This window comes from Cimex lectularius, unplaced genomic scaffold (assembly GCF_000648675.2).
Source record: "Cimex lectularius strain Harlan isolate CLEC.00 unplaced genomic scaffold, Clec_2.1 scaffold159, whole genome shotgun sequence".
NCBI classification, from domain to species: domain Eukaryota; kingdom Metazoa; phylum Arthropoda; class Insecta; order Hemiptera; family Cimicidae; genus Cimex; species Cimex lectularius.
This window is the reverse complement of record NW_019392864.1, coordinates 1,250,709-1,272,354: the sequence shown is the minus strand read 5'-3', so window position 1 is coordinate 1,272,354 and position 21,646 is coordinate 1,250,709. Positions and strand designations below refer to the sequence as shown.

The 21,646-nt window shown below is 37.1% G+C and overlaps 1 protein-coding gene across 2 annotated transcripts in view; it reads left to right on the top strand.

Annotated features, from left to right (window-relative positions):
- Nucleotides 1–4,923: 4,923 nt before the first annotated feature.
- The window catches only part of LOC106663169, a 52,783-nt gene continuing 36,060 nt past the window's right edge, over nucleotides 4,924–21,646 (top strand). For both annotated transcript variants that reach the window (XM_014387796.2, XM_014387792.2), the window contains exon 1: nucleotides 4,924–5,049. The gene's annotated coding sequence lies outside the window, so the exon portion shown is untranslated. The remainder of the gene's footprint in view (nucleotides 5,050–21,646) is intronic.

The following is a 21,646-nucleotide window of genomic DNA, read 5'->3' as shown; positions in this document are numbered from 1 at the left end:
TGCTCCTGTCATCATCAAACAACCTAGTCTTTGAAATGACCTTAATTTATTCCCTTTATTTTCTAGACCTTTCCACCATACTAAAGCCTCGAAAAAAAAATCTAGGTAGAATAATTGCAGTACATAACCATTTGGCTATCCATGGTTTGATGCCCCATGTTTTACCGACAATTCTCCTACATTGTACCTGTAATGAAGATTTATTATTATCTCCTAGCTCGATTCAACAGCGGCCAACTGCGTGCTTTTATTTTATAATTCTTATTGCCTTTTGATAAACAGTAAATCATTTTCTTTCAACTTTCTCTCCTTATAATAAACTAGGTCGGTTGTAATTCACTTCATAAACAATTGAGCCAATTGGTACAATTCCAGGCGATGTCAATTTAGCTAATTCACGTCAAACAATCTCTTGAGAATACTAAAAAATCCTTCACACTCTCCTCCCAATATCTCATTTTTAACGTTAGCTCTTCTTACTATGTGTACCTATCTCAAATCCTGTATTTTTCTTAATTTTTTTATTTCATTTTTCCCATCTAACTCGTGTTTTTCTTTCTCTCTCCCGTTCTCATTTTTCCAAATCAATAAGTTGTGTTCAGAAAGGTTAGTAGATAAGTTCTTCGGATTGTTTCTTCTACAAAGGTTAGACTATACAAGTGGTGAAGGAAGATAAACGTTTCATCAAAGGATAAATTGGCATTGAATCAAACCTGGTCGGCTGTTATGGCAGACATTGGCTTTACACGATCCAGATCAATGTAAAGTTTAATGTATTTTACTCTGCGTGTATGGGTGTCAGAAGGGGCCGCGGTAGCCGAGTGGTTAAGGCGTCAGACTCTCGGCTAGTATATCCCGCGGTTGTGGGTTCGATCCCCACCGTCGCCTCTGGACTTTTTCTGACGCCTAAGGGTGGCCGTAATTGAAAGAAATTGACACGGCACTCATCAATGGAAGGGGCGGGATCGGATCTCAGCGACCCTGATTTGGTCCCGACCCCCTTCAAAAATGAGTTTCTTCGATGGAAGAACACCGGTACAACGGGAGCTCAAGTTCACATTTGTGTTGCGAGCCCTCCCCCAAAATATGAAGGTAGGGATAAAGTACAATAAGCTGTACAGCTCAGCTGCAGTGCTCAGGAGGGAACTCCTGGGTGTCAGATGTGGTGCTTTCGGAGATTGGAAGCTATGGAAAAGGTTCTGCGATTTTTCTTTAAAAAACTTTTTTCTCCACCAGGTGGCACTTCAAATTAACTCATATACACTGACAGGCAAAAAAATTCCACCCACTTCTAATATAACTTGATTTGTATATTTTTTATATTAAACAGTATTTATATTAAAAAAAGTAAAAATAAGGTAACTTGAAGACGCCTCGACATACTTTCTGTAGTAATGGAAATGTCTCTTTGCTTGAGGTTAGCCCGTTCTTCACGAAGAGACCTTTCAACATCGTGGAATCGGAAGTGATGGACGTGCTCTTATTCGTCTTTTGAGGTTATCCCATAAATGTAGGCTGGTGGGTTAAGTCTGCAGGACGGGCTGGCTAGGCTAAGACCCTGAGGTTATGCTGCTGAAGTTACGTTTGTACTATGAGAGCGACATGTGGACTGGCTTTATCGTTGAGGTTATCCCATAAATGTTCGATGGTGGTTTGAGTCTGGAGAAAGGGCTGGCTAGGCTGTTGTTGTTGTGCTGATGAAGGTACGTTTGTACTATGCAAGCGACATGTGGTCTGGCATTATCGTGCCTTAGATTGTCGCTGACTTCATCGAGGATAGGCATGATGTTCTCTAATTTCATCCACATAGCGAGTGGCCGTCAAAGACCCCCCCCCCCGTCAAACGAACAAGAACGAACTCTGTGTGACTCTCCGTTGAAATTCCCGCCCACACCATCACTGAGCAACGTAGAAATGGTCGGCTCTGCGAAAAATTACAGGCTTCGTACTTTTCATTTCGCCTTCTCCACCCTCTTTCACACCCATCTGGATATCTTAGAGCAAATCTACACTCAACTGTAAAACGTACAGCAGACCGATCGTCCAAAGACCAGTGGGTGTGTTCTCGAGCAAATGCGAGCCGTGCAACTCTGTGTTCTGGTCAATTCTGGTCCTTAGACGGGGCGAAAAGCCATCAGTCCATACTGATTTGATCTTCGAGCAGTGCGTTCAGAAATTCGGACACCTCGAACTTCCTGGAGCTGGTGAATTGCTTGAACAACACTTTTTTTTAACAACGGTTTCGAAAATTTCTCAATGTCAAAAAAAGGTCATCCTGTGGTTCTGTTACCCTTGGGAGTCCAGAATACAATAGAAGAATAGACAGAAGCCAATAGATCACCATTATCGTCAATGCAAACAAACTAACTTAAATGACTGAGAGTCAGTATATGCAAGAAAAGAGTCACAATTCAAAAGAGGGGTAAATTTTTAGGGGTAGTACTGCAGGATTTTTAAAGTTTTGTGTAAAGAAAGACAAAATTGATGAATCGTGATAGTTTTTATTTCACACAACCGTAATTGCGCGTACTTAATGCACAAGTCAAAAAATAGTTCATTTGTCTCTCCTGTAATATTTTCTTTTGTTGAGTTGTGTCACTTTCTTTGTGGGTGTGCGATTTTCCCTCCTCTTACTTTTGTTTAATTTTCTCATCTTTCTCATATTTTCTTACTTTATCTCTTTCTCTATTCTATTATCCTTCTTTCTCTTTCTCTTTCACTATTTCACCCTACTAGTCTTCCTCTCTTCATTTCTTCTTATCTACCCCATTTCTACCTCGTTGTATACTTATTCTCTTCTGTATACCTTTTTCCCAACCAACTCGTTTTACTTTCTTTCTCAGATCCTATATCTAGCTATCTATCTTTTCTCTCTCTCTCTCTCTCTCTATTTGAAAAATTATATCTCACTACCAAATTATTCATACTTTATTTTATTTTTAATCTGTTTATCAATCTACATATTGATATATAAATTCCAAATAGTTTGGTCCTCCGGGCCGGATTAAAAAAATAATCCACTCTCATTCTCATTCATTATCTCTCTCTTTCTCTCTCTCTCTCCATAGTACATCAGTACAATATACACTTTATATCTTTTTTTTGTCGTGTTTTATCCATCTGTCAATTTAAAAATATTTTGGTCTTCTAGGCCGGAATTTGCAAAATTATATATAACTCCAAAATAATTTATACTTTATTTTTCATCTATCTGTCAATCTACGTATTTATTTATTATTCTCAACCAGTTTGGCCCTCCGGGCCGGATTAAAAATGTTCACTTCCATAAACATTTATTCTCTCTCTCCATAATACAACAATATACACTTTATATCTCTTTTTGTTGTGTTTTATCTATATATCTATTTCAAATATTTTGGTCTTCCGGCCCGAATTTGAAAGATTATAACTCACTCCCAAATCATTTATACTTTATTTTTCATCTGTCTGTCAATCTACATATTCATTTATTAATTCCAAACAGTTTGGTCCTCCGGGCCGGATTAAAAAAATAGTTCACTCTCATTATGGTTTACTCTCTCTCTCTCTCTCTCTCTCTCTCTCTCTCTCTCTCTCTTTCTATCTCCATAATACAACAAAATGCCCTTTATATCGCTTTTTGTTGTGTTTTATCCTTTTATCAATTTCAAATATTTTGATCGTGCGGCCCGAAATTTAAACAGTTATATCTCACTCCCAAATCATTTATACTTAATTTTTCATCTGTCTGTCAATCTCCTTATTGATTTATTAATTCCAAACAGTTTGATCCTCCGGGCCTGTTAAAAAAAGTTCACTCCCATTAACTTTTATTCTCTCTCTCTCTCTCCCTCTCTTTCACTCTCTCCATAATACAACAACATACACTTTATTTTTTTTTTTGTGTTTTATCCATCTATCAATTTCAAATATTTTGGTCTTCCGGCCCGAATTTGAAAAATTATAACTCACTCCCAAATCATTTATACTTTATTTTTCATCTGTCTGTCAATCTCCGTATTGATTTATTAATTCCAACCAGTTTGGCCCTCCGGGCCGGATTAAAAAAGAAGTTCACTCCCATTAACATTTATTCTCTCTATCTCCGTAATACAACAATGTACACTTTACATCTTTTTTTATTGTGTTTTAACCATCTGTCAATTTCCAATAATTTGTTCTTCTGGGCCGGAATTTGGAAAATTATATCTCACTCCCAAATCATTTATTCTTTATTTTTCATCTGTCTGTCAATCTACATATTAGTTTATTAATTCCAAACAGTTTGGTCCTCCGGGCCGGATTAAAAAAATAGTTCACTCCATTACAGTTTATTCTCTCTCTCTCTCTCCCTCTCTCTCTCACACACACACACACACTCACACTGACTTATATAAATCAATGTAAACAAATAAATGTAACGCACTGACAACAAAAATTATGTTCTTTTAGTAATTAATGTTTAATAACTTGTTAGAAGAGTTAATTAACATGGACATTTTATTTCACGTTAAAATGGTCCTTAAATTGATCTCTTGTTTGATTTATAAATAATGCATTCATTATCATATTCATCACGTCTCTCTCTCCTTTCCTGCTACGCCCCCTCTATTTTTCACTCTCCCGTCTTCTTTCTCTCTTTTTCTGTAGAGAAACATAGATAGCAATTACTTTTTCACTTTCTCTTTCTTAAAGACTCTCCCCCATGTTTTTCTCGGATGTTCTTAGGATTGTAGTAATCATAATCGAAAAAGTTCAACAATTATAAGAAATAATAAACAATAAATGTTAAGGGGTGTTTTCTCTTTAGTACATTTCTCTGGTCGTGTTCGGTCCGTTCGATCTCGCTTCTCGGCCGCGGCCGTGGGCTCTCCTCCCTCTCGTCCCGGTCCCCCACCCGGGGCGGGCCATGGCGCTCCCGGTCCCTGATAAAGTGAAGACCTCAGTCGCGAAAGGGAAGCCGGACGGGACTCGACGACGCCCGCCGACGTCCAAAAATAAGTTTTTATTCATGTGCTGTGACGTGTGATATTTTCAAAGGATCGACGCCAATTGGATGCCATTGACTAGGTTGGTACTTTCTCATCTACGCCCACCACCGGGCATAAGGGCCGTATTTGATTTATAGCCTTTCCTTTCCTTCCACGGCCAGCCTTTTTCTCTTTTGGGCGATTGTACAAAGCCCCGAACTCTTTTAAGACGTGAAATATACAATAACAAAGTGTTCGAGTCACAAGTCGAGCTGAAATAAATATAATGCCGAAGTAAATATTAATATCATTAATGGAGTTTAATTGTTGAAAAGGAACAGAGAAAAATCTACGATGGGCCTGGAAAACGTCGGATTCTCGTTGAAACGTTTCTTAACCGGATCGCCTTGAAACACTCGAAATTGTTTTACGATTTGTGCGACGCGGAAGAGCGCCCAATATGTGTTTTGTTCAAATCTAGGCAAATTTGACACACTCTCTCTTAGCCAGTTTATCAGTGCGCGTTTTTACACGCGCGAGTGGATCTCTCGCTCTCGAGAAAACGAGACTTCCTGTGAACACGCCTTGTTCCCGCTTTTTAAAGTCAATTAAATGAAAATCTTGACTATACACGCGTTCTCGAGTGTCTGGAAGATAGTACGATAATAATTATATATTAAATCAATTAAAACCCAGGTGTGATCAGTCTAAAACAGCTGTTCTACGATCTGTTTGTGTGTGTAGGTGAGAGGGATGTACATAGATAGGTAGATAGACAGATAAATAGAGGGAGAGAGGGAGGGAGAGAGAGAGAGAGAGAGAGAGAGAGAGAGAGAGAGAGAGATAGAGAGAGAGAGAATAAATGTTAATAGGAGGAACTATTTTTTTTAATCCGTCCCGGAGGACCAAACTATTTGGGATTAATAAATCAATATGTAAAGACAGATGAAATATAAAATAGAATATAAATGATTTGATAATGAGATAATTTTTGAAATCCTGGCACGGAGGATCAAAATATTTTAAATTCATAGTTGGATAAACTCAACAANGAGAGAGAGAGAGAGAGAGAGAGAATAAATGTTAATAGGAGTGAACTATTTTTTTTAATCCGTCCCGGTGGACCAAACTATTTGGAATTAATAAATCAATATGTAAATACACAGAAAAATGAAAAATAAAATGGAGCCTAAATTATTTGATAATGAGATAAATTTTCAATTCCTTGCCCGGAGGACCAAAATATTTGAAATAATATTTGAAATTGACAGTTGGATAAACACAACAAAAAGAGAGATAAAATGTTGAAGTATGTATTATGGAGAGGGAGAGGAAGGGAGAAAAGAGAGAAAGAGAAAGGGAGGAAGGGAGAGAGAGAGAGAGAGAGAGAGAGAGAGAGAGAGAGAGAGAGAGAGAATAAATGTTAATGGGAGAGAACTATTTTTTTAATCCGGCCCGGAAGACCAAATTTTGGAATTAATAAATTAATATGTAGATTGATAGATGAAAAATGAAATAGAGTATAAATGATTTGGGAGTGAGATATCGTTTTCCCAATTCCGGCCCGGAGGACCAAAATATTTGAAATTGACCGATGGATCAAACCCAACAAAAAGAGATTAAAAATATATACTGATGTGTTTATTATGGAGAGGGAGAGGAAGAGAGAGTGTGTGTGTGTGTGTGTTGATTAGGTCTGAAATATTATAGTTTATCGTGGTTGGTTCATTCTTAGATATTAATGTTTCCTTGTGTGGAATTCCTTTTAAAATATTGCAGTTTCTTTATGAGTTACTGTTTCTGATATATGATTGTTTGAGATTATACGGCGGATTCATTCGGCATTATGGACGTTTCATTACTTCTCACTGATTTTGACCCAGCCGTTTTTTATTACTGCATTTTCTGTGATTTCAGTGATATTGTCATATTGCAGTTTCATTTGGTGTAATTGATGCTGAGATAATTGTTTTCTTGCCCATAACTGATTTCGCGTTATTACTTCAGTAAGAGGTTTAGATGTGGTTGATTGATTCAAAATAATAATTGACATTCCATTGTGTTTGATTTATTTTCAGATATCACGATTTCATGATTTTTAATTAATGTTTTGATATTACATTTTGTGTGTTTAATTACAGATATTAACGTTTCATTGTGCTTTATTTATTCTAAGGTACAAAGAGTCGGTTTTCTTTTATGATTGATGTAAGGACTGTTAAAGTTTCCTTTTGTGTTATATTCCTCTGGTGTAATTGATGTATAGTTTTAACAGTTTCGTTTTGAACAATTGAATTTAAAATATTCATTTTTCTTTGGAGGATTTTTTTTATTATATAAGTGTTTTTAACGCTGGCTTTTTCAAATTAATTAATGATTTTTTTAAAATCGCTGTTATTTTATTAAATGTCGCTTTTATTTTTTTAAATGGACGTTTCGGGATTATACCCATCTTGAGCAACTATAAATTTTTTTTTATAAAAACATTTTCATGATTACAACAGGAAATATACAATGATTTACAAAAAAAATTATGCTTATCTTATTTTTTTGTTTTAATATTATTTATTTTATGTTGATTTAAATATTAAAAAACGTAAATTTACAGATTCAAAATGGTCCATTTATATAATTATACTCAAAATAATGTCAAATTACAAAAAAATAATAAGATAAGCATAAATTTAAAAAATGTAAAATTCTTCTAATGATTAAAATATAATATATCAAAGATTTCTAATACCAGGTAGAAATATTTTTGCTTGAAAAAAAAAAATGAAAAAATTTCAAATTCTCCTCGAATCATCGATTACAATTAGTTACAGTATTCTTCTTTCTGATTTGTGATATACTTTTATTGTATCGATCATGATGATGAGTTTTTCGATTTTTTTAGTGTGATCAAAATAATTTTATATTACAGTTTCTTCTTGGATAATTGATCTAATTCTTAAAGTTCTTCATGCATGTGCGACTGGGAAAAGAGTGAGAAATAAGAAGAAAATGAACGAATGCGGTTATTTTATTTATTTAGAGAAATAAATGAATACGAGAGAGAGAGAGAGAGAGAGAGAGAGAGAGAGAAGAAAGATAATAACTGTTAATGGGAGTGAACTAGTTTTTATAATCCGGCCCGGAGGACCAAACTATTTGAAATTAATAAATCAATATGTAGATTGATAGACAGTTAAAAAAATAAAGTCTAAATAATTTGGGAGTGAATTATAATGTTTTAAATTCGGGTCCGGAAGACCAAAATATTTGAAATTGGCATATGGATAAAATACAACAAAAAGAGATGTAAAGTGTGTATTGTTGTATTAGAGAGGGAGAGAGAGAGAGTGAGAGAAAACGAGAGGGAGACAGCGAGCTGGAGGACAGGCAGTGGATAGATCCTACAAAACTCTAGATTATAGGTGTGAGTGATAGAAGGATAGCAGCACACACACACACACACACACACACACACACACACACTCTCACACGGAGAAAGAGAGAGTGAGAGGGAGGGAGAGAGAGAGAAAGAGAATGATAGATAGAGAAAGAGAGTATAAATGATAATGTGACAATGGGAGTGGCCTATTTTTTAATCCGGCCCGGAGGACCGAACTGTTTGAAATTAATAAACTAATATGTAGATTGACAGACAGATGAAAAATAAATTATAAATGATTTGGGTGTAGGATCTCATTGTTCAAATTCCGGCCCGGACGACCAAAATATTTGAAATTGACAGATGGATCAAATCCAGCAAAAAGAGATATAAAATATATATCGATATATGTATTAGAGGGAGAAAGAGAGAGAGTGAGAAGAAAGCGGGTGGGTGATTGCTAATTTATACAGTTTTATTAGTTCATTAATTCCAAATAGTTTGGTCCTCCGGGCCGGATTATTAAAAAAGGTTCATTCCCGCGTTGGCGGGGGTTAGGCGAGTTCACTGTTACAATTCACGTCGAGAGAAATGGTTGTAAATTCCTTCAACCTGATGATGAGCTCTAATGTTGAAATCCGGATCGCTGAAAACAACTAACTGTGAGTAGGAACTAACTTTTCCAAAAGATTGATCAACACATTCACTCCACCATTTATCATTTCTATTTTTTTAAATCCGGCCCGGAGGACCAAACTATTTGTAATTAATAAATCAATATGTAGATTGATCGGCAGACGAAAAATAAACAAAGTAAAAGTATAAATGATTCGAGAGTGAGATATAGTTTTTTAAATTCCGGCCCGGAGGACCAAAATATTTGAAATTGACAGATGGATTAAACCCAACAAAAAGAGATAAAATTTATATTGATATGATGTACGATGGGGAGAGAGAGAGAGGGAGAGCGAAAGAGAAAGGTAAGCGTGTGTGTTTTAATAGGTTCTTATTTTATGGTTGATTATTAGTTGTTTCAATTTTCTTTCGTGTGTCGCCACTTCAAAATGGCGAATTTCGGCCGGCTAAGGCTTTTGTCAAGTCCAAATTCGAACCGCTAGCTTACCCGTGAAACAATCGATCCGCTCTGTTTAAAAGCGACATATGCGATTAGGGTTTATCCGCCCCTGCTTCATAGGGGATGAATGGGGCTTGATTTAAGTCGGGGCTACCCCCTCGCACATAGAGAGCAGACCGGTGCGGACTTTCAAACGGCAAACAGCGAACTTTTACATGACGCTCTTAACGACAGGGTAAGTCTCGCTTTTCACGCATGTCTCTAGGTGAGGCACCACCCGAGAATTCTTGAGATAACGAATCGGCAGATTTAAGCCATTTGCTACCTGCCCTGGAATTCCTTTTCCTCTTGCACGCAGCCCATGGGTAGAATTTTAAATTTCACAATCGACCTACGGTCCGAGTCGCGTGTCACTGCAATCATCCTGTGCTTTGCATGTTTTCTCCCATACTTCTATGTAGGGTAGACAATTGGTATTCCGAACCCGGTCCGATCTATCCGTAACGGTGTCCGTCTTGTGAACAATGAACACATGTCATAAACGCGCCCGAGGGCTGGACCTGAATGCGAATCGGCAGGCATTCCTCCCGAGAAGAAGCTAGGAGGAGTCACTACAGACACTTCCTGCGCACATGTCGTCCACATCTGCCAGCCAGCTACGGACAACAAAACCCAGAAGGCTACAAAAAAAACCAAAAATATGTTTAAATCCTCACTCGAAATAGCTCGGTTTTCTGTTTTGGATCCGCTAGGCCGCGCTATTTTTTACATTTTCTTTACACTCCCGGTCTCTTGTATACAATAAGATAGTATAATTAAAGCGGGCTGTTGGACCCAAGCGTAATTGTCTTGTCGACAAGGGATCTATCGATTCATCCGGGGGCGTTCGCCTTTGGGTGAAAACCGGGCCGCCGGGAAAACGTTTTCCGGAGAATTCATCCTGCCAGCAAATTTACTCCAGAAAGTTTCAAACTTTTACATGCAATTGAAAATGATTTAATTTTTTTTAATATATATTCATGGGTGGCAGACTTTAAAAAGCAACAGTTTCCTCGGTCGAGATAGATTCTGGTCTATTACAGTTTTATTCTAATTAATTGATTTTTCAGTATTAAAAGTATCGACCACTTTTTCACTCAGGAACACTCTGGAGCAAGGTATGGCTTGAAGAAGAACGCAAATTTAGTTGCAACTATATTTTGACTTATTTTAAAGTCATCATCAGAGCAAAAACAACCTTCAATATGTCTACAGATTGACATATTTAAGTTTTTACAGGCGATCTCAAATTTCCTCGAAGACCGACTCATTCCCAACATTGCCAAGGTTGTAACAGTACGCAGAAAAAAGGGAAAAAAAGAAGAAAAAAAAATCTGTTTTAGTCCGTGGCAATGCTGGGACTGAGTCGGACTTCGGGAAATTTAAGATAGCCTATAAACACTTAAATATGTCAATCTGTAGACATATTTAAGGTGGTTTTTGCCCTGATGATGACTTTAAAATAAGCCGAAAGCTTGGCAGTAGCAGCTAAATTTGCGTTCTTCTTAAAGACCATAACTTGATCCAGAGTGCTAATTGATTTTGGCAGGTTTGCTTACTTAGATTGTGTTTGATTTTTTATTACATGTTATTTACTAATTAATTTTCAACTATTTTTTTAACAATAATATTTAGATCTTTTTGCTGTTTTACTCTACAATTCTATCATTGCACTGTACATTGTTGAAGAATGTAATGTAGGAAGAAACTTCCTTTATTAACAGAACGTTTTTTTTTTTTTTTTTTTTGAGAGAGAGAGAGAGAGCGAGAGAGAGAGACAAAGAGAGAGAGGGAGAGAGAGAGAGAGAGAGAGAGAGAGAGAGAGAGAAGATAATAACTGTGAATGGGAGTGTACTATTTTTTTTAATCCATCCCGGAGGACCAAACTATTTGGAATTAATAAATCAATATGTAAATTGACAGACAAAAATAGATAATAAAAACAAAATAAATAATAAAAACATATATTGATGTATGTAATATGGAGAGGAAGAGGAAGAGAGAGATAGAGAGAGAGAAAGAGAAAATAAATGTTAATAGGAGTAAACTATTTTTTTTAATCCGTCCCGGAAGACCAAACTATTTGGGATTAATAAATCAATATGTAAAGACAGATGAAAAATAAAATAGAATATAAATGATATGATAATGAGATTATTTTTCAAATCCTTGCCCGGAAGATCAAAATATTTGAAATTGATAGTTTGATAAACACAACAAAAAAAGATAATAAAAACAAATAATAAAAACATATTGATGTATGTAATACGGAGTGGGAGATGAAGGGAGAAAAGAGAGAAAGAGAAAGAGAGAGAGAGAGAATAAATGTTAATAGGAGTGAACTATTTTTTTTTAATCCGTCCCGGCGGACCAAACTATTTGCAATACAACAAAAAGGGATAATAAAAACAAATAATAAAAACATATATTGATTTATATAATATGGAGTGGAAGGGGAAGAGAGAAAAGAGAGAAAGAGACAGACAGAGAGAGAGAGAGAGAGATAGAGAACTGCGGGGAGAGAGAGAGAGAGAGAGAGAGAGAGAGAACTGCGGGGAGAGAGAGAGAGACAGAGTGAGAGAGAGAGAATAAATGTTAATGGGAGTGAATTATTTTTTCAATCCGGCCCTGAGGACCAAACTGTTTGTAATTAATAAATCAATATGTAAATACACAGACAGATGAAAAATAAAATAGAGTATAAATGATTTGATAATGAGATAATTTTTCAAATCCTTGCACGGAGGACCAAAATATTTGAAATTGACAGTTGGATAAATACAACCAAAAGAGAGATAAAATATATGTTGAAGTATGTATTATGGAGAAGGAAAGGGAGAGGGGCGAGGAGAAGAGAGGGAGAATGAGAGAGAGAGAGAGAGAGAGAGAGAGAGAGAGAGAGAGAGAGAAATAATAAATGTTAATGGGAGTGAACAATTTTTCAAATTCCGGCCCGGAGGACCAAAACATTTGAAATTGACAGATGAATAAAATACAACAAATAGATAAAATAGAGAGATAAAATATATATTAATGTATGTATTATAGAGAGGGGAGAGAGAGAGAGAGAGAGAGAGAGAGAGAGAGAGAGAGAGAGAAAGAGAGAAATAATAAATGTTAAAGGGAGGGGAATTATTTTTAAATCTGGCTCGGAGGACTAAAATGTTTGGAATTAATAATATTTTTGCTCTGATGATGACTTTAAAATAAGTCGAAAGCTTGGCAGTTTCATAATTTCTTTATTAACAGAACATTTTCTACATCATGACGTCAGTCCTCTGAAGAATTAATTGTATTTGTATATCCAGAATTGTATATCCAGTGTACCCAACCACACATTGTTGAAAGTCCATGTATGTGAAAGTAATTAAGAATGAAGAGAACTCATGTTATACTATTAATAAAGAAAATTTAATTCTGTAGTATATTGTTGAACAACCTACAATACAAGTGATAAAACATTAATGTTTTCTTTTGTGTGATTTAATTTGAGTAGTCGATTTCGGTATATTACAGTTTGGTCTTTTAAAAAAATATAATTTCACTTTCGTTAGATCTGACTATAATATACTAAAATCGACCAGTCCAAAAGTTAGGTCAATATTTTGGATTTCTGTGCGGAGAGAAAGATAGTCCACTAATTAAACGCCACTCGGACAAGTTTCGTAAAGCTTCACTGAGAACATTTACCGATGCTCTTCCTCATCAGAAGTGTAGGCGATTAATATCATAAGCAAGCTAAGCTTATAGGGCAGCCCCTACTCACGCCCTCCAAGTCCTTGCTTCCGCTGCACCAATAGACATTGTCCTCCACAGTAGAATTGCAATCCGGCAGCTAAGAGATGGAAAGGAGCCAACAATGGTAAATTTGGATGCGTCAGATAGGGAAACGCTACGAACTGCACCTAGAAAGCAGATCCGGGAGATCCTTACAGTTCGGATAGACAACTCGTGGCAGGAAAGATGGGACAGAAGCACCAAGGGAAGGTTAACCCACGAGTTTGTACCCAGTATTGAGGACCGAGCAAGAGCAAAGTGGTTTCAACCAGATTTCTGGATCACACAAATAATGACAGGTCACGGAAATTTCAACGCTTAGCTGCACTGATTCCGTAGAGCCAACAGTCCACTGTGTCCCGACTGTGGAGTTGATGACAGTGTCCAACATACAACTGCCCCCTCTTTGAGAGTGCGAGGGAACATCTAAAGCTCCTCTTCCGCCATACTTGGCCACCGACCCCCAACGAACTAGTCAAAGAAAAGAGGACCTTTGAGGTCCTCAAGCCTGTTAGCCGAGCTATAGTCGATAAAGTACCTGACTGGTTTTTTCTTTCTTCCTTTTTACTTACTCCTTGTACCCTTTCTTTATTAGAAAGTGTATTCAAAAGGATTAACCAGCAAGGGTTACCTATTAGATTAGATAAATTAATAATAAGAAAAATATTTCCTTTCTTCCTTGGGTCTTCCCTTTCAGGGCAAGGTCGAAGGAAGACGTTAAGCACAATAAGATCTCCTAAACTTGCATCCCATTTGAAGTAGTTTAGTGGCCGTGGTCCGCCGGTATGGGGTCTCCTTTAGGAGGTGGATGGGTAATAAAAAAAAAAGTGGGCTAACTTGGAAGTAGAACCATTCAGCCACGTAGAGGAGGTGGCTAAGGATCCTTCTATGTTGAAATCCCTGCAAAGCCAACCTAGGACTTAACAGTGACCCCCCCGATTGGAAAGAGAGTCGCAAAAAGTCTCAAATATTCCCATGTTTAAAAAAAAGATGTTTGTACATTGACCTGCACATAATCAATGTTCAATATCTTCTTTAAGGTCTTTACTAGGTGAAAGAAGGACAAAAGTGTTGGAATCACCAAGCTTTCCGCAACATTATGTTGCCATCATCAGGGCCTATTTATTAAGAAAATATACATAATTAATATACATTTGTACAATCAACAATCAAAAACATCAGTGCATACTCCAAGAAAGAAGAGAAAAATTTTTCTCATCGGAAAAAACTAATGCCATGGTTTAGGTTATGAAGCACATGGCCAGCATTCGGTTATATATGGTGAACAAGCCATCTATGTAAAGTAAAATTAATGAGTAATTATGACATTAATGATTGACAAAAAATAATAACTAAATATATGCAATAACATTTTTTTATATAAAATAAATTACCTCACTAATAATTCACACATTTACAAGTCCAACTGTTTTTGTTCTTACTAGCTATTGTATTAAAACCAGTAAATACATTATATTATCATTATTACATTAATGACTAGAATTTAAAACTTGTTTAAAATTATGTATACAAAATTTTATAAAACAAAGCAAAAAATTCACATTAGAATGAACCAACACAGATTAGATTGTATGTAACCACAGGGTTGTCCTTTCATGGTCAAACGAGGTCATTTTTTCAAGTTGGACTCCCCTGAGATCTTGGGTCGAGAGGTTGGCTTTGAGAGAAGACTCCTGTTGGAAAAGGCATACATCCATTTAACGAGGAGTGCCTGCAATTTAAATGATGACGAACTGGGTTTCACCTCAACATTTGCGGGATTAATGGAAATTTATAAAAAACGAAACAAAAAGGTGGCGACCGTTAGAGGGCGCATAATGAGGTGTGCACAGAGCCTGGTAGCCTTCACTAACTGTATCAATCCATCCTTAGGTTTTTTAAAATAAGTTGTTATAAAATATTAATGACTGACGAACACTTTTTTAACCATTGCGTTAACTCACCTGAGGAAGGATTAAAATAAATCCGAAACGTTGTGGATAGAAACTGGTTGTGGTTTTTTGAGATGACCTATTATCCCACCTTCAAGAAGGAAGAATCATAAGGTTATTGTATATATTAAGTTATTATTTTTTGTCAATCATTAATGTCATAATTACTCATTAATTTTACTTTGCATAGATGGCTTGTTCACCATATATAACCGAATGCTGGCCATGTGCTTCATAACCTAAACCATTGCATTAGTTTTTTTCCGATGAGAAAATTTTTCTCTTCTTTCTTGGGAAAGTATGCACTGATGTTTTTGATTGTTGATTGTAAAAATGTATATTAATTATGTATATTTTCTTAATAAATAGGCCCTGATGATGGCAACATAATGTTGCCGAAAGCTTGGTGATTCCAACACTTTTGTCCTTCTTTCACCTAGTAAAGACCTTAAAGAAGATATTGAACGCTACATTCGCATGTTTATTATTTTTCGCCCCAGCATGTCAAAAGGGCTAAGTCGTAGCAGTAATCCCAAAATATATAGCCATGGTACTGTGAGGTTTTGTTGGATGTCGAATACCAACAGTACATGGGCTTCAGTTACAAACTTATCTTTCCGAAATACCCTGGGACTACGGTACTTTTCTAGTAACCAGTAGTCTGGATTTGACCAGTAACTAGCGTTTTCTGCAATGCAAGGTTGAGAACGACATCTCTGTAGGATTTAGCACTTTTAACTGGTTTTAATGAGGGATAACTTCCACTCTGGGGATAACACTCCACTGTTGCACTTATTATTTAAGAAAGACAGCCACGGACATGCATTGCATAGACAATATGCATTTTTAGCCCTTGGGGCAGTAAGGGTGATCGATTAACGATTTTAGTCGTGGCTGAATGAAGGTTAGGTGTAATGATTGCCCTGTATCGAAGCTTCTGGAGGTCGTGGAGTGTTATTAGCCCCTGGGGGATAGAGATTACGCACGAAGTCTCGATCCCATGTGTCCATTACCAGTCGTAAATGTTTCTGTGAGTATATTTTTGTCAACGATTTAGATTTATTTTTCTAAATAACCTGTTGCAGTTTCTGTCCTCTGCTCGAACCCCTGAAACTGAAATGTATCAAAAGCTAAGTCTTGAGCACATTCCGCACTCCACTAAGGTTTCGATTTTCGGCTAAATCCAGAGTACACCAAATTAAAGAATTTTTATTTTAGGAATAGCTCGGCTCTGTTCATATCCGTGATTAATTCCGTGTTTTATATTAACTATGCCGTATTTCTTCTGGCAGTTTTCTTCCTGCGGAGATGCATTTGTAAAAATTTATCGGGTTAAGGTCGGACCTCATGGGGGTTATCAAACACTTCCATGCCACACTACTGCTAATTATGATAAAATAAATGTCTGAGTTTCTGTACAGGTCATGGCACTAATGTACATCTTCCATTATTTAAATTAATTAATTGATGCCCTTTCTGCTCGTGATAGATGAACCGAAGGATTCGGAATGGCAGTTGAAATCTTCGGTTATTAAAAGAGATTTGGGGAAATATCCGAATTATGAACTTGTATAATATTTGTAAAGGCTGTTTTGAGAGTGAATGTATATATTAGCGTGACTGTGTCATGCGATTGTGCCGATGGCGGAATATCAAGTACTCATCGACCCTCAATTATGTTAGTTGTATAATATGTGTAAAAGTTGTGTTGAGAGTGAATGTATTTATTAGGGTGAATGTGTGATGTGAGTGGGTTGAAAATATTCCGCTATCGACCCACTCATATCACACATTCACGCTAATACGTACATTCACTATGAACACAACTCGTCATCGGCCCTTTCACATCACACATTCACGCTAATAAATACATCTAGTATCGGGACATCACAACTTTCACAATAAGGAGTAGTGAAGCTTAAGTGAATACTCCAAAACTAAAGTCATTTTGGTATCTAAATACAGTATTTAGTTTGGTGTACCAGATGGTAATCTCTGTTCAATACGGAGTTATCATTGTTCTTGTTTTTCGAAAAAAAATTTGAACCTTATGCCGTTGTCGCCTTTTCCCCACTTTTACTTTAGTTTATTCTCAACGACCCTTAATTAGGTTAGTTGTATAATATGTGTAAAGGTTGTTTTGCGAGTAAATGTATTTATTAGAGTGACTGTGCCGATGGCGGAATATCGAGTACCCCATCGACCCTCAATTAGGTTAGTTATATAATATGTGGAAGTGTTGTGTTGAGATTGAACGTACTTATTAGCGTGACTGTGTCATGTGAGAGTACCGATGGAAGAATATCGAGTACCCATCGACCCTCAATTAGGTTAGTTGTATAATATGTGTAAAAGTTGGGTTGAGAGTAAATGTATTTATTAGCGTGAATGTGCTAAGTGAGAGTGCCGATGGCGGAATATCGATTACCCCCATCGACTCTCCATTAGGTTAGTAAAAGTTGTGTTGAGAGTAAATGTATTTATTAGCGTGAATGTGCTAAGTGAGAGTGCCGATGGCGGAATATCGATTACCCCCATCGACTCTCCATTAGGTTAGTTGTATAATATGTATAAAAGTTGTGTTGAGAGTAAATGTATTCATTAGCGTGAATGTGCTAAGTGAGAGTGCCGATGGCGGAATATCGATTGATTACCCCCATCGACTCTCAATTAGGTTAGTTGTATAATATGTGTAAAAGTTGGGTTGGGAGTAAATGTACTTATTAGCGTGATTGTGTCACGCAAGAGTCTCGATGGCGGAATATCGAGTACACCATCGACCCTCAATTAGGTTAGTTGCCTAATATGTGGAAGGGTTGTGTTGAGAGTGAACGTACTTATTAGCGTGATTGTGTCATGCGAGAGTCCCGATGGTAGGTCTTGACGTTTCAGTCATGTATGGCGATTATATTAAGCGAGAGTCTAGGTATAAACCAAGGTTATTTAATAAATTATTAAATAAATTCTGAAGGCTTTTTCCGTTTCGGGATCCGATTGTTCCTGCCTTGAAGTTCCTGAATAATGCTTTCCTCTATTTGCCCTTGGTACGGGGTCTTTTAAGCGAGCATAAATTACAAAGACTAAAGGAAAAAACCCAGAAAAATCATTCCTGATTGATCAAAATTTTAAGAGGGCCGAAAATAGAACCAACTCTGTTCACCGGTTGACGAGCCAGTTCGTTAATTCTGGACGGCTCGGCTTTACTATTTTTACCCGTTGGTGTAACGCTTTGATAAAAGCTAGAATGTAAAATTCCGGGTCGAAAAAAATTCAATTTTTACCCCTATGTTTCTTCACGTTAGAGCAGTTGCTCAATAAACCCGATCGAGATCGACACCGCCTTGCTAGGAGGTCCTCCGGGCCGGATCACCCGTGCCCGCTGCAGTTCGCGGTTCACTTTGATGATTTTTTTCAAAACTGAAATAACGTCTAGAAGGAAATGAAATAAATACGGTATTCAGCGATGGGGGTGTTTAACCACATAAGAGACGACCCGAAAAACCCCTTCCCTCCCCCGTTGGCCCACGCCCAATTCCGTCATGATTCGGAACGTGATTTTCCCACAACACTCTTCAAAAGGCTAAACTTACGGATCTACTATCTCACATTTGGTCGGAAAAGTTAAAATCCCGAAAAACTCCCTACCACGACCTATAAACACATTATAAGATAGGTCTCAGGAACAAACTCACCTGATGATTTATATATTAAATATAGATATCTATTATTATAGGACATTCTATGCGTCTCGAAATCTAAATCTCTTCCGCAGTACAAACTCAAGCATTATTAGAAGAAATGATCTTTTTGCTAATGAAAAATATAAAACTCTCTGTGTTAACAAAAGAAAACAATTTTTTGCCTTGGTTGTTGATCGGTTCTCTCTCACAAAGGATGCTAGCGAGTTTTGGAGATTGGTCAACTTATACAAAAGCAAGGATTTTATTTGTGGCTCAGATATTACATTAGATTCCTGGGTTTCTCATTTCGGCGCCTCACTTAACCCGCCCCTGAAGACATCAATTTCCTTTGCTGAACCCCCGATTTGGAATGAGGCGCTAGATGCCTCCTTCACATTCGCGGAATTAAAAGCGGTACTGGTTAGCCTCAAGTCGAACAAAACCCCAGGTCTTGACTCGATTCCCTACGAATTTTACCAAAATGCTCCAGACTGTTTTTTAGAACGCCTCCTTTCCTTGTTTAATTTTATTTACGAATCAGGTGTTGTTCCTCCTTTAGTAGGTCAATTATATTTCCTCTCTTTAAGAATGGGGATGTGGACATTCCATCTAACTATAGAGGAATTTCTTGCTTAGACGCAGTTTCAAAAATATTTTCGGGAATGCTCCTGAGGCGACTGGAATATTTTGTGTCTTCTAACAATCTTCTAAGTGAATTTCAGGCTTCCGTAAGGGCTTCTCCACTTCTGACAGTTTATTCATTCTTCATAATCTTGTTAATTTGTCATTTTCAAAACTAAAGAAGTTTCTTTGTCGATTTCAGGGCGGCTTTCGATTGTGTTGATAGAAGAGCCCTCTTTCTGAAACTCGGTAATTTGGGAGTATCTAGTTAGTTTATTAGTTAGTTTTATCGTGAAGGCAATTTTCTCACAGACTAAGAGTGCGGTCATGGGATCAGGAGGTATTTCCGAATTTTTTGAGGTATCTTGTGCTGTGAGACAAGGATGTGTTCTAAGCCCTTTACTCTTTTCCTTATTCTTGGATGATCTCCCGTCTAGCTTGGATTTTGGTGTCCGTGTTAGTGGTACAATTTTTAAGAATTTAATGTATGCTGACGATCTTGATAACAGATAGTATTACTGGGGTGCAGAAAAATATTAGTCTCCTGGAATCATACTGTGATCAATGGAATCTCACTGTCAACCTGGCTAAATCAAAGATAATGGTGTTTAGAAGAGGAGGCAGGCCTGTCAAGTCCGAGCTTTGGTTTTTTCAGGGTGAGAGGGTTGATGTGGTTAACCAATATAAATATCTTGGAGTTGTCCTTCCAGACTCTCTTTTACCCCTCATCTAAAATCCAAAGCTTCAGTGGCGAAGGTTGCTTTGAATAGAACATGGTGTTACATTTTGGCCCAGAATCTAAGTACAAGGTGCAGTGTGCCGTTCTATTTTGTGTTATGCAGGCCAGGTGTGGGGTTCCAGGATTATGAAGTGATAGAAAGAGTGCAACGTTTTTTTATTAGGAAGATCTTTTCGCTGCCTAATTCTACTCCAAACTATATGCTTTATAGAGAGACGGCAGTGGATAAAATTTTTCTTTTTACGCTTTCCCTGCATTTTTCATTTGTTTTAAGGGTACTAAGGGCCTGTTGCCCGAATCTCCAAAATTACTGCTCTCGAGGTTATTAAATCTAATGGTTCCTGGTTTCGGCAATGGAATACTTTAGCTTCTCAATATGGTTGCGGTTTTTTCTTTTTGTTTAGAAAACCTCTCGAGTTGGCCCAATTATACCATGAAACTTTTGTGCGTACGTGATCAACATCGTGTGAGTTGTGAGCATCGGGCTCAGGTCTCCAACAGGTATCTTCTCTCTAAGGAAACTTTTAACCTAAATGTTCAAGCTAGTGGGTCTATAAAACTTCCGACTCTTCGATGGCTTCTTAAACTCAGATGCGAGCAAGTGTTCCTCAATTCTGTGCCATGGAAGGAAGACGACGGAAATTTCTTGTGCACGCTCTGTAACCTAAGAGTTAGGGAAGATATCTTTCATTTTGTTGCCCAGTGTCCCATACTGTCTGAACTCCGTATCCTGTATCTAGGCTATACATCGCTTTCCAGGTCTGAGCTGCTTGATCTGTTAAATATCATGGATATGGAGAGGTCGAAAGATAGATAATAGATAGTGCAATTATACTATTATAATACCGAGTCATAATTGTTTAACTTGTATTGTTTGTTTATTTTTTATTTTTCGCTCGCCTGAAAAAGAACAGCCAACTTCCGGCAGACGGATAAGCATCCATGTAAGCTTTTAATGTATATTATGTAATGCTTCTGTTTAATGTAAATAAAGCATGTTATCTATCTATCTATCTATAGCCTCAGATAGAAGAGATATCTTAATCTATAGGCAATAGTAAGGCCAACTAACCAAATAGGATCAATTTTAGAATAATCACATAATGGAAGCCTTTAGATTTTGACGGAGCGACTGTCAACAACCAAGCATTACACATACGCATTGCATGATTTGCATCATTTAGTCGAACAATGGTGAAGAATCCCGTTTAGTCGGACTTGAAATATATTGGATCAATAAACTTATCTGGTTTGGTGATATCGGAGAAGAAGCTGCAACACCGCAGTTATGGACTTGGTCATCAGTACGTGCTTCACCTCAAAAAAGACAAAAAAAATCTCAAATTAACGAGATCGCTAATCAATAAATAAATCATTTTACATCATCTTCAATGGAATTCGACGCAGCAGAGAATAGATCTATTTAACTGGGAGGTAGTCC